The sequence below is a fragment of the Musca autumnalis genome, unplaced genomic scaffold, assembly GCF_047663935.1.
Source record: "Musca autumnalis isolate F117 unplaced genomic scaffold, ASM4766393v1 scaffold_1, whole genome shotgun sequence".
Lineage (NCBI taxonomy): Eukaryota > Metazoa > Arthropoda > Insecta > Diptera > Muscidae > Musca > Musca autumnalis.
Genome location: NW_027411644.1, coordinates 113,641,889 through 113,658,072, shown reverse-complemented (window position 1 = coordinate 113,658,072; position 16,184 = coordinate 113,641,889). Strand labels below are relative to the sequence as shown.

General features: G+C 36.4%; 1 protein-coding gene across 4 annotated transcripts in view; it reads left to right on the top strand.

The window, feature by feature from the left end:
• Positions 1-16,184, top strand: part of Sulf1 (Extracellular sulfatase Sulf1) — a 426,412-nt gene that overhangs the window by 151,175 nt on the left and 259,053 nt on the right. For 3 of the 4 annotated variants that reach the window (XM_073988582.1, XM_073988620.1, XM_073988566.1), the window contains one exon: positions 10,248-10,295. The gene's annotated coding sequence lies outside the window, so the exon portion shown is untranslated. Of the gene's footprint in view, positions 1-9,995; positions 10,115-10,247; positions 10,296-16,184 lie in introns of all 4 variants that reach the window. The other variant, XM_073988573.1, reaches the window with a different exon arrangement.

The window sequence follows — 16,184 nt, the reverse complement described above, 5'->3', positions numbered from 1 at the left end:
CCAGGCGGATATGACCTTCCAAACGCGGGATGTATAGCAAAAGCAATTCTACCCCGTCAATTCCCCACCTGACAGCTACCGCCATACATTCTATGTACGAGTCATTAGACCCAGGCTCAAGCATGATAGGTCTGTATTGAACAGACTGGTGCAATAGAAAAGCTAATCCCTCACCTCCACTTCTAGTGCGATCCTTCCTCAGTACGTTATAATCATCACAACGCTGTAAGCTGCAGTTGCTGTTGAGCTTTGTTTCCTGCACCGCAGAGACCATGAAGAATATCATGAAATCAACTATTTCCTCGATCATACCTCCGAGTTTATTCCAATTAAATTGCCAATAGGATGCATTTTCAGGGATTGGAACCACCGACGCACGTTGGGGCAAGATTGAAAAAAACGGGACTTAATTGAAAAATTGAAACACAAATTTTTCATAATCTGTCTTGACAAGGTTAACGAGTACAAAAATCTACCTCACTAGCCAAAATAGCAAAGTCGTATGTTGTTTACTTTTCGTGTAGCACAGTGTTAAAATTGAACATGTTTTTTAAAATTTAAGAAACAGGTGAAAAGTATTAAATTTTGCTGCTTTTAAATCGACATAACGTATTTTTTGCAACATAAACTTGGTATTTTCAAAATGGATATTTCAATTCTTAATATTTTAGGAAAAAATTGTACTGAAAAAGTCTTGTAGAAATGTGTTTAAAAAATTCCTCAAAATATGTCCAGATTTTGCATAATTTTGAAATGTATTGGAGTATAACAAAAAAGAGTGTTAAAGAGTGTTGAGTTATGTCAAAAATGGTGGAAATAGCCTTGGGTAAAATTTTTGCATTTTGGGGTTTTTGTCTTAATTTTCTCTATTATTGTTGTAGAGTATGTCGTGTTTTGGCTTAATGTCTGTGTTCACTCTACATAAGAGAATGTGTGCAGGTCCACCATTATGTTATAGTTACTATATATAATGATTTATATGAAATGATGGCGATGCAAAAGGGCTGAAATCGCAAAAAAATGGAGATTAATTAAAGCAAATTAAATTCGGTTTTTGGTATAACTGTCGTTACATGGTAATTCGGTACAAAATTCTTAGTCTTTAACCAAAATATCAAGATCATATATTGTTTACTTCTACAGTTACACTGTGATAAAGCTAAAGAATTTTTAATAATTTAAAGAGCATCATAAAAAAATTAAATAATTTTGGTTTATAAAGAGTAATATTTTTTACCCATCAAAAGTGCGTTTTTTAGAATGGAATCGTCAACTTCAGTAAGAAATCTGAGTCTTAGCAAAATATTGTTATGGTAATCCCTTCAAAATGCACAATTCACAATTTGAGCTAGTTTAGTTGCAATATATGCATAAAATATTCGAAAACTCCTAAATTTGACTGTACCTCTATATGGGCCCTATACCAAAACATTGACCTATATTGACAAATGTCCACACTATGAATTCTTAGGCATTCAGAACTATAAATCCTAATTTACAGATAAATGTGCTAAAAAATGTGGTCAAGACCCACGGAATACATAAAATCGGGAGATACCCTAGTATGGGAGCTACACTAAAATATTGACCTAACTTAATAATTTGTTTGCCAAATATTAGCTTAACCAATAATTTATCATATTAGAAGATTTTAGATTCATCAAATAAGAAATGTAGGCAAACCCGTAAAAACACTTCATAGTTTTTATGGTACCCATTTATGAGGGCTTCCAATATACCTTTCCAATCCCTCAATTTGCACCAAAACTGTGTTCCGTTATATTGATTGAAGTGTAAACATTCGAAAAATATTAACATTAGATCACACAAATGCTTCCCTGAATTAATCTCCGTTTTTTGGAATCTTGCCCCAATGTGCGACGTAGCCAGTATGAGGCCCGGGATGGGCTCGGGCCCCCTCCGATATGGTAATTTTTAGACATTTTTTGTTTATTTTACTCACAAAACATCAAATTTTATCCCTTGGGACAACCAACAACCACCCCCCTCCCCCACGACATGGTGTCGAGATGTATTTCTGACTATGTCCCTGATTGGAGCAAAAACGGCTGGTGTTAAGTGCTGCGTGTGCAGCTGCTGTTGGGGGACTGAGGGGGAGTCGTGTATTCTTATGACGACGACTCACTGGGGGCTGTGTTCACGCAGTATGCAGCAAAATAGTCCCTGTCGTAGTTCCTCGCACGAACGAGTGCAAAACAACCCCGTCATCTATTGCATCTCACCGAAGTTAGAGTATGGTGAATGCGGATGTGACAAACTGAGCACATATAAATTTGTCCTGGGGTTTCCTCCCGGCACGGACCAAAAGAATCCGAAGCAGGCATTCCGGGATATGCTGTTCCCTATACAAAAAAAAAACGATACAAATAGAAACATATATACACTGAGGTGGCCGGAATACGCGTCCTGTTTGGTTCCGGGACAATCTGGTATCGAGGAACCCGCCGCCGCACAGTGTTGCCGCTTCCATACAAAAGTGGACAAAAATAGAAGGCGTTGACCTAGGTTGATGAATTTTTGCACAAGTACTTAGGAAGGCACAGGAATGAAAAATATCAGCTTTGATCCATATCGGTTCTGACTAAAGACTAAAAATCTGATGAATGAAGGCCTCCTGTAAAGGCGAGCCAGATAAACTTGTAACATATACATATTAGAGTTGTACTTTTTAGCTCTTTTATCTGATCGCTTTTTTAGTTCAGCTCTTTTCAACGAACTATGTCGCTCTTTTAGTTCAGTAGTTCAATCGTTCGTCGAAAATCTCTGTCAGTCAGCTGTCTTTTCATTCTATCGTTTACCGGCTCTGACTCGTTCGCTTGCAAGTTCGTTCATTTGTATACAAAAACATGTATACATACATATGTATATATGTTTGTCGAAAAGGAAGAAACATCAGAAGAATATTTAAAAGACCACAGCAACGAAAATAGGTTTGGTCTGATTAAACAGCAAATTTGGAATTTTTAAAACTTTCAATTTGTAATTATTTAAGTTTAAAAATAAATAAAAAATATTAAAATTACGATGAATAAAGCTGTGTCTTCATATGTGTGTAAAATACAAAATGTAAACAAAACTATTACCTTTACAAAGTCATCAGTTAACTCTGACGACGGCGTCACTTCTGATATGTGAACGACGAGCTGAATCGTTCGTTCTTTAATCGTTCCTTATTTGGTCGTTTATTTTTTCGGTCGGTGCTCGGTGAACTATAATGAACTACATCGGCTGATCTAGTTCGTACGCTCTTTTCAATGAATCGTTCAATTGAACTAGTTCGTTCGTGAACTATACAACTCTAACACATATGGCGTGCTCAGAGTATGGAAAAAGCGGGTTTCTAAACTGCTGGCGTCCTATACTAACTAACACGATGAAGATACCACGAATTCCATCCCAGAAGATGCTATTGAGAGTATACCGACCGGTCCGATTGAGGTAAAGACAACAGCAAACAGGCAGAAGTATAATAAGCCGAGCCGAGCAGGAGCCGAGCTTTCCAACACTGAAACAAGCATCAGCTAGTTATCACCATTTGGCAGGACGAATGTGCTATATCTCGTCCAGAGGAAAACAGAAAGTATGTTCTTAAATTATAGGGGCATATGTGGAACGTAGTTTCCTCTTCGGTTGGTGTAAGTCTAATTGCGTCCAACCTTACGAATTAAAAGACTAATTTTCTTTCCTTATCGGGTTAAATGTGTATTGATCTAATTCAATTAGAGGGATGTTTGTTGGAGCTTTTACAGCGCATCGCCTAACCGAACGTATATCTGCAATAGCTTGCTGGACGGTCTAAATGCTGGCTGGCTTTTTGAAGGTAATCGGGAACTGTGCTGGGTATAAACACAAGTCTCTGTGGGAATGTAAACACAACCTCTCAATCCAGATTAGGGGTAGTTTACACCACCGACGTAGCCAGGGCCCCCCCCGAAATGATTTTAGTTCCCATAGGATATTAGCTTATGTTACACATTTTTTTAATTTTTGAGTAAAATTTTAAACTGTTTTAAATTGTTCAAGAAATATGAAAAGTAGTTGGAAGCATTACTGAGAATTGTTTATTTGAAAATATAAAAATAATGAACAAGTTAGGCTTTTTTTAGCAATTTTATGCATTTTGTTAAGTTTTAAGGTGTTGTTTAAGCGTTTAATAGGAATTTTAGGCAGACTGTGTTACTGAGTCCAATACTTTGGCTTATAAACAACATGCAGAAAAAACATTTTTGCGATATTTTGTTTTTGAAATTTTTTATAAGAGCAATTCAACAATAAAATGTAAAACCGTTGCTTAATCTTTGTGGTTTTAAGTGTTTGTATATTTTCTCTAACATTTTTTTATAATGTCTATTGGACAAAAGGATTTTTCTGTCGAATTTTTATGCATTGTTCGACCTTTCGAATGTTAATAAAATCAAAATTATTGAGCTTGAGGTCAATGTTTATATTTTACTAGCTGAACCCGGTGCGCTTCGCTACCCCGAATAAGGTAAAATATATTTTGAGAAATTTATTTGTAGGCCAATTTTCGTCATTCATTGCAACTTTCATTAAAATCGGGTATATATAGCGTGTTTGGTGCATAAAATACACGAAAATATGTATGGGAGCCATATCCAAATCTGAACCGATTTCAATATAATTTTAAAAATTTATTTATAGACCCAATTCTGTCACACATTCCAAATTTCATTGAAATTGGACATGCATAGCTGTTTAATGCATAAAATACATGAAATGGCCGAAAATATATCGTCACCATAAATGCCCGAAGACGTAACCGACATGAAAATCGAAATTGGTAATCTGATACATAAAGCTAAAATACATGCTCTTGCAAAATTTCAAGCTTCTACCTTCAAAAACAACGATCCTATTCAAGAAATGGCATTTCGGAAAATGGGATAATATTGCAGATTTTGTTGTAATGGAGGATCTCAGAACTGAGCACTTCAGCGGTTTTGGTTTCACTACTTATTCCCCTTCGTATATGATCGATAATATCCCATATACTCGCCTTCATAAGATTAATATTCCATAAAACAGTTTTTAATTTTATAACGTTTTTTGCTTCTCCTGCAAAGTTTTGGTTTTGTGGGTTACGCCTTCGGGCATTTATGGTGACGATATATAGGCGCTATATCCAAATCTGAACCGATTTCAATTCTAGACCATTTTAGACCGATTTATTTCTAGACCAAATTCCTGCACACATCCAAAATTTGGAGACGTTATCTGTTACCATTCTATGGATACTTGCATAAAAATCTAAATTTTTGGAGGTACCTCCGATTGTGATGCTGCTATATCTCCGGATCAACGCGGAATTTCAGAAATTTTTATAGCCTATGTTACCTTCAGGCCATGTAGTGATAAACTCTGACAATTTCAGGAAGATCGGTTCAGCGGTTTTTGAGTCCATAAACTCCAAACAAACGTACAAAGATTTTTCTATTTTGTATATACATATTGATTTATTACATATTATTACAAATATTTAAAAATTACAATGAATAGAAAGAGAAAACGTCATAGAAACCCACAGCAATTGTATTTTGAGAAGTACTTTCAATGGATGCACATTTCTAGAAATGTTAATTTTTCCTGCTTCGGTAAAGGACCTTGTGACGACAAACGAAATCTAAAAACTGATCGGAAACAGGTTCTTCTTCGTAAAAATCTCAACAAGTACCACTCGACTTTGCGGACAGGAATATACCCTGATCCTGTGTGAATTGAAACTTTCATCTATAGACAGATCGAATAGCGACTACACAGCCAAAATCCTTGAACCCAAAAACTATGCATTAGGAGATTTTCAGAAATTTGTAGCCGTTTTCGGACGTATGAACTTGCAAACAAAATATGGATTTGTATCATTGATCACAAGTGTTGCGGAGGAGGTATGGAGAAATGGATCGGACCTACATAGTTCATTTTTGGGGAAGATCTTATTTTGGGAGTCATTCCTTTTAAAAGATATTGCGCCCACCAGTTATTTCAGTTCGTCACAGTATAATTTTCACCTTTTGACTCTTATGTCAGGAAATATGGAATTGCCCACGAAAAACTTAATACAGCTCTAAACAGCACTTAAACAACTATTTTGAAGGTTTGTGAGGGAGGTACCCCAGTATGGCCCATTTTCGAGCAAAAACTAAGTTTGGAAAAAATGTTACTAAATCCAAAGTTTGGACCAAATCAGTTGCTCACTACACATGATTGCCTTAGGTGTTCTTTACAGCTTTCGGGCCATTTTCTCTGGAAGTATATACTTGCTTCTGAAAAACTTGTACGGTAGTAATAGGAGCCCCGAGAACACTTGTTGCAAAAAATCAAAGCGTTTCCAGGGAGGACTTTTAAATTATTAATTTATTTATTTCATATTTTTACTTATAATTAATTATTAGCATAAAGGAAGTGAAGCCATGGCCATTGAGGTCTTAAGCTTACACAGCTTATCCAGAGAGGTCTTAAACTGCACTTCGCTGAACATTTTTGAAATACTCTGCGGAAGTTTGCCGAAAGAGTAGATAGATCAAAATATCACGAAGGACAAATTTTGGACCGACTCGGTTGATATGTTTGAGAATTATCGGGCTCCCTAGGCGGCTACCCATACGAACGGACATAGCTATGTCGACTCCAAGTTTTCTGAAACAGATTTCTTCCAAACACACTTTGGCCCTAAAGCCATTATTTCGATGAGTCACATTTTAGCTAAATGCTGATAGTATAAAAAATTTAGATTGGGAAAACTTGTGTTTATGGATTTTTGCTAAAAGAATGTATACATGTATAGACCTTGGATTGGGCGACATAATTTCATTTTAAAAGAAGTTAAGACTGGATTCCAGAGATTCCCTTGTTCCTGATAAATTTATGAGAAGATCCAGAATTTTTATAAGAGAAGTCCGACGATTGGACGCCAAAATTAGTCTATTGACAGATGCACGATTTGGCGACAGATTTTGTAATTTATATAACCGCGATTTGGTGCTAGAATTTCTTGATGGATAGACTAACTATTGCTCAGCATTAGTTCTCGGCCTTCCGAAATTCTAAGGTTTTCCATTGTATTCGCTTTCTTTTGGCCTTACCGAAGTGATATCATTGAATTTCATAACTTCACTGTAGTTGTGAATTATTTGATAAATGATACGCCCAAAAATATATGGCATTATTAATATATTCATTGGTTTGACCATATATTAACTGTGACATATTGTCAAAAAGTTATAAAAACAAGATAAAATCGGCCAAGAAGTCTTGTGCCATATGAACTAAAAAATTGTATTGAAAATTATTTCATCAGTAGAAAAAGTCTAAAATAAGGTTTACATCTTTGCTAAATAAGACATTTTCGCTAACGTGAACTTTCAAAATTTTGGTCAGATGGCCCCCCCCGAAATGAAATCCTGGCTACGTCCCTGGTTTACACTATATGTAAATGTCATATGACATGAAATTTTCCATCATAATATAGTCGCTAATATGTGGAATATTGGGGATTTTCCTCACGCCATTAACTTTGTGCGTCCACACCAGCAAAAATGTAATAAAATTACGTCTCCACATTTCCTGGGTGGGTAGATATGGGATGTTTTTATTTCGTGTCATATGACATTGATAGATAGTGTAAACTACCTCTTAACTAGACGGATAGCAAGCCCCCCTGCAGTAGCAAGCTGATTTCAGTGGCGACAAATGAAACACTAACGACTCAGGTAACATGATGTGAATGTGAATTACATTGTATTGATTACAGTAAAAAATGCATAATTGGGGTGCACGGTTGTGCTGTACAGGGCATATTGATTTATTGCTACTAAGGGAAGACCGTAGGTGTTGTTGTAGGTATATGGTACTGCGGACGACAATAACACCAAGGGTCGTAAAAAGTCGAAAAGAGAATCTACTAAAGGTGATCTGACAGTAACATGCTATAAGACCAAGTTGATGATATTGACGCCCAATACATCCACAGAACTCGGACCAACTGTGGAAGTCAGAATGTAAAATGTTGAAATAGTTAGAGACTTAATTTACCTCCGTGGCGCATATATTCAATAGGGTGACCCAAAAAAAGGAATTTTCTTTTCTGAAAGTTTCACCCTCTAATTTTTCCCATTTGATCCAAAAACCTTTGTAGGATTAGATTTTTAGCCACAGCAGAACTGCTAAATTTTTTTCATTGATTGGTCAATAACTGCAGCAGGGGGCACGGATTAATGTTAACCGATATGCCTTTCAAAAAAACCTTTTAAGGTCACCCTAATATAGAATAAACTACATTAGTTGTGAAATAAGATGAAGATTATGAATCACGAAGTCAACGATAACTTTGACAACGTCATATCAAAAGAAAGAGAGACGTTGAACCCACTAAAAAGGCGTTTAAATACAGTCCGCATGGCGGTACACGCAGAGGGGGAAGGCCAAGACTCAGCTGGAGTAAGCAAGTGGAATTCAAGATGAATAATCATGACATTCACAATCGAGGAAGTAAAGCAACAAATAGAGAGGACTGTTCTGATGTAACTTATTTAATAATGACAATTTTTATAACCTCAGCATTTATGCTAACGAGAGTATATGGCGAATAAAAAAATTCCTTTACAATTCCATTTGAAAAAAATTAAATTTTTTTTTTGCGAGCACATCTACGATTTTTGGTATAGAGGTAAAGGAAAAAAATCCGGTTTCAAATCTGCTCGCGTTCACGAAATTGGACAATGCGCGAAAAATTTATAGCGGTTTTTATTCTCATATATATATATATTTTATTCTCCATACGGGCAAATTGTGCCTCATCGAACTAATGGTTTTAGACCCCAAGTACGTTTGGACGAAATCCGTGTCAGACTATTTGGAGTCGATTTAGCAATGTCTGTCCGTCTCTGGATGGAGCGCACTATAACTCTCGAACGGATTAACCGATTTGGTCCAAAATTTTGCTTTCGTAATATTTTGTCCAAACTTAAAGTTCAAATTTTTTCGAAAAAATTATACGCACTATAACTATCGAAGGGACTAACCGATTTGATAATACCTTGAACATCGTAATAAGTCTACCAGATATAGATCAAGTCCCTTCGGGTACCTCTCACACACAATTTCGGAAAAGTGCAGTTTAAGACCTCCTCTCGAACCCTTTAGATTTTTGTTGTAACGACTTGTATTCACTACCTCCATTACTATGGTACAAGTTTTTTCAGCGAGACATAGATTAGGTTAGAATATGAACTATATATGTCTACTCGTTCGGATACCTCCCACACAAAATTTTGGAAAAGTGCAGTTTAGGACCTTCTCTCGAATAGTTTTGTTTTTTTTTTTTTGCAACAGTTTGCACTCAAGACCTCTATTACGATGTTACACGTTTCTTCAGTGACAAGTCCATACTTCTTGAGAAAATGACCCGAAAGCTGTTAAAAGCCCCTACGGCCAGAATGTGTAGTGGCTGGCGCGCACGACAACTATCGAACCGAATACTGTGTTGGTTCACCCTTTGCATATCGTAACATTTCTTCGAATATTAGATGAAATTCGAAGACGTTGCTTATAGGTCCACTCCTTCCCGTACCTAACCCACAAAAGTTCGAAAATGTTCGCTAGAATTTTACGCGCAATAAAAAAATATTTAAGTTTTTTGGGAAAAAGGTGTTTCAATTCTCACAGGCTGAGGGTATATCTCTGTCAGAGGTATCCGTTAACACTGGTTGAGCTGTTTAAAAAATATGAAGTATTTTGCCGGGTCGGAATATATGTTTAGGGCTTTAGGATTTTAGGGTGTTGTTCCCAAAAACACCTTCAGTTTGAGAGGTAACATTCCCAAATAATTATATTATTATTATTATTATTATTATTTTTATTATTATTATTATTATTATTATTATTATTATTATTATTATTATTATTATTATTGTTATTATTATTATTATTAATATTATTATTATTATTATTACAAACAGGCGTTAAAACCGGTCTGGCTTTATGGTATTCAGCTCTGGGACTGTGCTAAAGATAATCATCTGGAAAAAATCCAACGTTTTCAAAATAAAGTTTTAAGAAATTCGGTTAACGCACCTTGGTATGTCCGCAATAGCGATTATTATTATTACAACGTTTTAAACATTTGTCTTATTAATGCCATAATTTACTCACAACATTATTCTACCTTCTAACTTAACTAAAGTGTTCTTCTTTCTTTTTATTACTTTCAGATTAAACCCTAACATTTACCGTCATTAAACGATAAAATAGGATTTTACGTAAGTATTAAAGTTCAACTTATTTGTTAAAGGATACTTGAGATAGTTTTCACTTTTTTCTCCCATTTTATATTTATGCATAACCTTATCTAACGGAACTGAGTGAGGCTCCTTTCAACCGGAAAATATGCCTGCATAATTTTACCGTTATTTACCATTCAACTGAACTATTAAATGTAGCCAACAAAACACAACCTTGGCCTTTTCATTATCATACCATTGATAAAAAAGAAAACCTACGGATACTAGGCCTAATAATAATAATCGTCATCGACTTCATTGTTGTGATAAGTGAGCTAGCTGAGAGGTGAAAATAAAAGTAAAATCTATAAAAGTGAAAAAGTGAACAACAACACACGTTGACACTTATCAATGTCATCAACAACAACATCATCATGATTGTCAACATCATTGCCTGCAACAACAAAAAGGCAGTTTATGAAGAGCAACATTTATCAGCATGTTTTCAGTTGACGACTATGTGAGAATCAATGGAGGGTAGTACGGCAAAGTTTTCGACATCCAGATTTGGTGATTCTAATTATATAAACATCAAATATATTTAACAAAAATGAAATATTAAAATATAACATGAAATTTGAAAATTGTTAGAATTTTTTAATTATTGGTGGATTTGACTAAATGCCAGTCAAAAAGTGGTGTTACGCCCAATGTACAGGGATCGTCCACATACATATGTATGTGTAACAGGAAGGTGTTAGAGATTGATTTTAGAGCTCTGAATATAATATCCTCTAACTTAGTTGCATGTCTAATATTAAGTAGGGAGACCATCGCCCTTATTACAAAAAAAAAAGAAAAAAACCAAAACTACCAAGAACATTCCCGAAGTTAAAGGAGATACTTATCCCATATTATTGAAAGCAGCCCAATTTTATATTTATATTACTGAGGTGGGCTCGAGAGATTGCCTACTTTGAAGGCCTGTCTAATTAGACCACTTGTAGAAAATTTTTGAAAAATACACACGAAATGTATGCCAAAATAGGTTAGGTTGCAAAGAGGGGCGACATAAAAACGCGACACGGATGTCTGGAAGAAGATTATTGTTTGGGATAACATTTTAAGTTATCATCATTTTAGAAATTCTGTGCCATTGACATAATATCTTAAGTTTTTGAACTCGGTTGCCCTAATTTAGTTGAGTTCTTGTATAGTGTCGTCTCCCAGGAGTTGGTTCCTTAAGGTCGCGAAGGCTGGGCAATGACAGAGATAGTGTTCTGCACAACCTGTTTTGTCCTTTACCCTGTTCTTTTTACTTCTCAAATGTAGTTCCTGTTTTTTCCCGTAGTATTTTTGTGTTGTTTCCCTTCTCTTCAGTATTCCAGAGGGATATATGTATGACCATTGCCCATGCCTTTAACTCTAGACGCGACCCTTTTACAAACATAGCATTATGCTAAGGAGTTAGCTATCTCATTACCCCTAATACCTGTGTGTCTTGGAACCCATATACTGTTAGCCGAACCATGATGGCAGTAGTCGTTAATTGACTTTTTACTGTCTTGCTTGCTATAGCTTGAATTGCTGCTTTACTATCCGTAAGGATGTTTACAGTGATTGAATTTGTGTTAGCCTTAAACCAGTTCAGAAACTCTATAGTCGCTCGGATTTCGGCCTGGAGGATCGTGTTATAATCCGGCAGTCGAAGGGAAATTCTCGTTTCATGGTCTATGATATGGAGACCCAGACCCATCGTCCCCCTAGCACAGTCCCATCTGTAAACCCACAGGTTCCAGCTGGCGTCCGTGCTAGTGTTCCATCGATCCACATGTCTCTGTCCGGCATTAAGACTTCATACAAAACCTCTTCACTTGTCTCAGGTATACGGTCTGATACAATATGATATACTGATTCGCCCGTTGTAACCCATAATATATTTTGGTGGTTTCTTCCGATCCACTTGCTCATCGACTTAAGTCTTATAACTTCGATGGCAGCTTTATACCTTACCTGAATTTCTATTGGGTGTACAAACAAAGCCCTAGTTGTAGTCCTCATCGCCCCACTAATGCTTAGGCGGCACATTCTTTGGACTTTTTGCAATATTTTCACATTACATTTTTGTCCGTAGCTGTCCACCAAACCACAGATGCGTATATTAGAATCGGTTTAATTGCGCTTCTGCATAACCAGTGCATCATTCTAGGATTGAACCCCATTTTGAACCTATAGCTCTCCTACAATTTGACCAGCATATGTGGGCTTTATTAGCCCTTTCCTGAATGTGGTCTTTCTATTTTTTCTGTCCAGTATCACTCCCAGCTACTTAATGCAGTTTTCACACGGTCTGCTTCTTTACATATTCATTCATAGCAACTGTCACTTTTTTCGCCCATATGTAATTCCTTCTGCACGGCATAATTTTATTTTTCATTCGTTTTTTGTTGTTTTCTTTATTTATATCGCGTACAAACAAAACAGCTATTTACCTTTGGTTGTACAGACAAGAATAGAGCGCGTTCTATTCGAAAAAATACATATATATGTATATATGCACATAACACTTTAATGCATTGAAATTTCTGTATGGTTCACACCACCCTGGGCAGAAAACTGAAGTGGAAATACCACATAATATGCCAACATAACGCTGAGAGGTATAAGGTTGAAAATGGCGGGTATTGTCTAGCCAGTGTAGTGCAGGGCAGGTATGCTAGCCATAATGCCATTGTTACACCAAAGCAAGCAAACTTATTAAGTATTCGGTTCATTACGAACTTTCGCTACATCCTTCGTAGTTATGTTTTTTTATCATGATTTAACGACAAACAATGTATGTAATTCATGTATACTTTATACAAACAAAGCACCTCTCGCTGCATGAATGAACCTCCCTCAGACGGAGAGGGAAGAAAATTGTGTAAAAACTCGATACAATGATACATAGTAAATACCGTACCTGTTCTACAAAAGGGTAGTAACTCAAAATTTTCAATTTTTTAGTGGAGAAAAAATCCTGCTTATACATACGTAGTTACTCTGAAGACGTGAATAGCGACATAACAGTATTTTTGGACGAAAAAGTGGACAGAATAATATGAGTTTTTTACAGTGGTTGAAGTTGATCATTATGGGTCGTTCTTTAATAAAAGATGATAATGTAAAAATTTCGAGTTACTACCCTTTTATTGAACAGGTGCGATATGTATATTATGCACGCACATCAAACAACAGTTTCCACTTATGTATATATCTATTTACACCACTAACGCATGTTTATATTTATATGGATATTTATTAAGATGCGGGATATTAACGGTTTGCAAAGAATGCTCAGATTCCAATCGTCGGACAGGCATTCCTTCTGCCAGATAGTGCTAACCATCTGATGCATACTTCCTATCAGCTTGTCGCCTCCAGCTCGTTTGACATCCGTCGGTTACTGTTGCCTTAGTATTCCTTAGCCAATTTACTGCTGTCTGAATCCCATCAGGACTGGATAGTAAAAACTATACCATCTTCTCGGATTGGTGCAGTGATGTCGTCATCATCACTACTTCTCTATACCAGCAGCTTGGAGAAGTGATCTTTCCATAGTCTGAGCACGCTGCCTGCAACTGTTACCAGGTTACCTTGTACGTCTCTGCAGGAAATATGTAGGTGGTAAAGGCATTTCTACTCCTTTACCTCTATCACGCAGCACACGGTCCCTGGTATTCTGCGGCTATCTGCTGTGATTACAGAATCCGATGTCCAGTTTCCGTGCTGTGCATATTTTATTCGCAAGAAGTAGTGGTCCGATATTTCGATATTTGCGCCTCGAAACGTTAGTTTGTCCAACACACTCGACGCGCGCCTTCCATCCTTCACTACGTGATCAATTTGGTTTCTTGTTTTACGATCTGGTGGTCGCGTGTATGTCGAGATGTCTAAACCTGGTGCTGCTAATAACTTTGCTGCCTCGAAGTTAATTAACCTCATTCCGTTGCAATAAAATAGCCTAGGATTATTTTAATGTATGTATGCGCAGGTCGAAGATCGTATGTAGCTATAGATGATCGGGAAAACGATGTATTTGGCGTTCGGCCGTAGATGGTCGAGCACACGATGTATTCGGCGTTATGGTGTAAATGATGGGGAACTGTTAGCACTAAGGCTATGATATTGTCTCAAGCATGTGCTAATGGTTTTTACATACGATTCGGGACTTCGGTTATCTAAGTCCCTATGGAACCGTTGATGCGAAAGTTCAGAGGAGCAGTGACACTTTTTCCAATTTTAGGTGGCCAAAATTAATTACTGTGGTATTAAAAGAGATACCGAAGTGAAACGTGGCACATATAGCCCCAATACGTAAGAGATGCTGTATGAAAAAAATGGGCGTGGTTCGCCCACTTTTGGGCGTATGAGTAATAAAATATGTAATGTTCATGAAATGAAATTATAAAACTCTCGAAGATTAATAAAAAATATAGTTTATGCCCGTAATTTCTACGCGGAGTTATCTATGAGTTCATAGATATGCCCCGTGTAAGCAAAATTTCATTATTTCAATCCATAGGTAACGTTACCGGGTCGAAAACGGCCGCGTTACTTACACCAAGGATTTTGCCTGGTTGATCGTTGCCAATGTGTTAAAAATTGTAAAACACTTATATGTGGCAATGGTTTTACGAAATCATGAATGAAAATCAACAATGTTACCACATGTTTTAAAAAGCCTATTATTTTGGTGATGGTCGGATAATATTTAGGGGTCGTAATGGGCAAAAAACTTATGTGGATAAAAAGACAACGTTTTTTCCAAAGCGAATATCTCAGCTTCTGTATGTGGTATACCAAAAGTAAAACCTGACAATGAAAGTAGAAAATATCACTTTTCTAATGATGTAAAGCAGGTTCTCGTAGGTGATCAAACGACGAAGATATCATAATAGTCGCAAATAAAACCCAAATTTTCATTTTTGCAATTTTAATTGTAATGACAAAAATCACAGCTTTGGTTGGAGAATTTCCAAAGGCAAAGCCTGCCTATGAAAGTAGAAGATTCCATCTTTACAATGACAAACAAACTAGGTCGGCGTAGGTGACCAAATAACGGAGATATCGCAATTGTCGGTAACACATCCCATTTATCCATTTTTTTTGGAAATCACGCTACAGGTCGCAATTTTGATCGGATCGTCACGAAATTTTGAGGGTTAATGGGGGTATCACAGAGGAAGAAGCCTATTGATTTTGGTGATGGTCGGATAATATTTAGTGATCGGAATGTGCAAAAAACTTATTTGGATAAAAAGATAATGTTTTTTCCAAAGCGAATATCTCAGCTTCTATATGGGGTATACCAAAAGCAAAACCTGACGATGAAAGTGGAAAATATCACCTTTCTAATGATGTAAAGTAGGTTCTCGCAGGTGATCAAACAACGAAGATATCACAATAGTCGCAAAAAACCTAACTTTTAATTTTTGCGATTTTAATAATAATGACGGATATCACACCTTTGGTTGGGGACCATCTAAAAGCAAATCCTGACTAAGAAAGTAGAAAATCCCATCTTTAAAATTATGCAAAGTAGGTTGGCGTAGGTGGTCAAATAATAGATATATCGCAATAGTCGGTAATGCATCCCTTTTTCCACTTTTTTTGCAACCACACCACAGGTCGGAATTTTGATCGGATCATCACGAAATTTTCTCACAGAGATAGAAGCATATTGATGTTGGTGATGTCGATAGTAGTCAAATATAAAATTAAATATTAATTATTTTTGTTCAGTTTGCCTTAAGTCATTTGGTATAAAAGCCAGATAGGTGAAAACTTTCGTATCTCCCTAAAAGAAATGTTTTCGAGTGAAAAGATAATGCACAGAGGTAGTTGTGTAGGGTATCACATAGTACCGACTATAGCCTTTTCTCACTT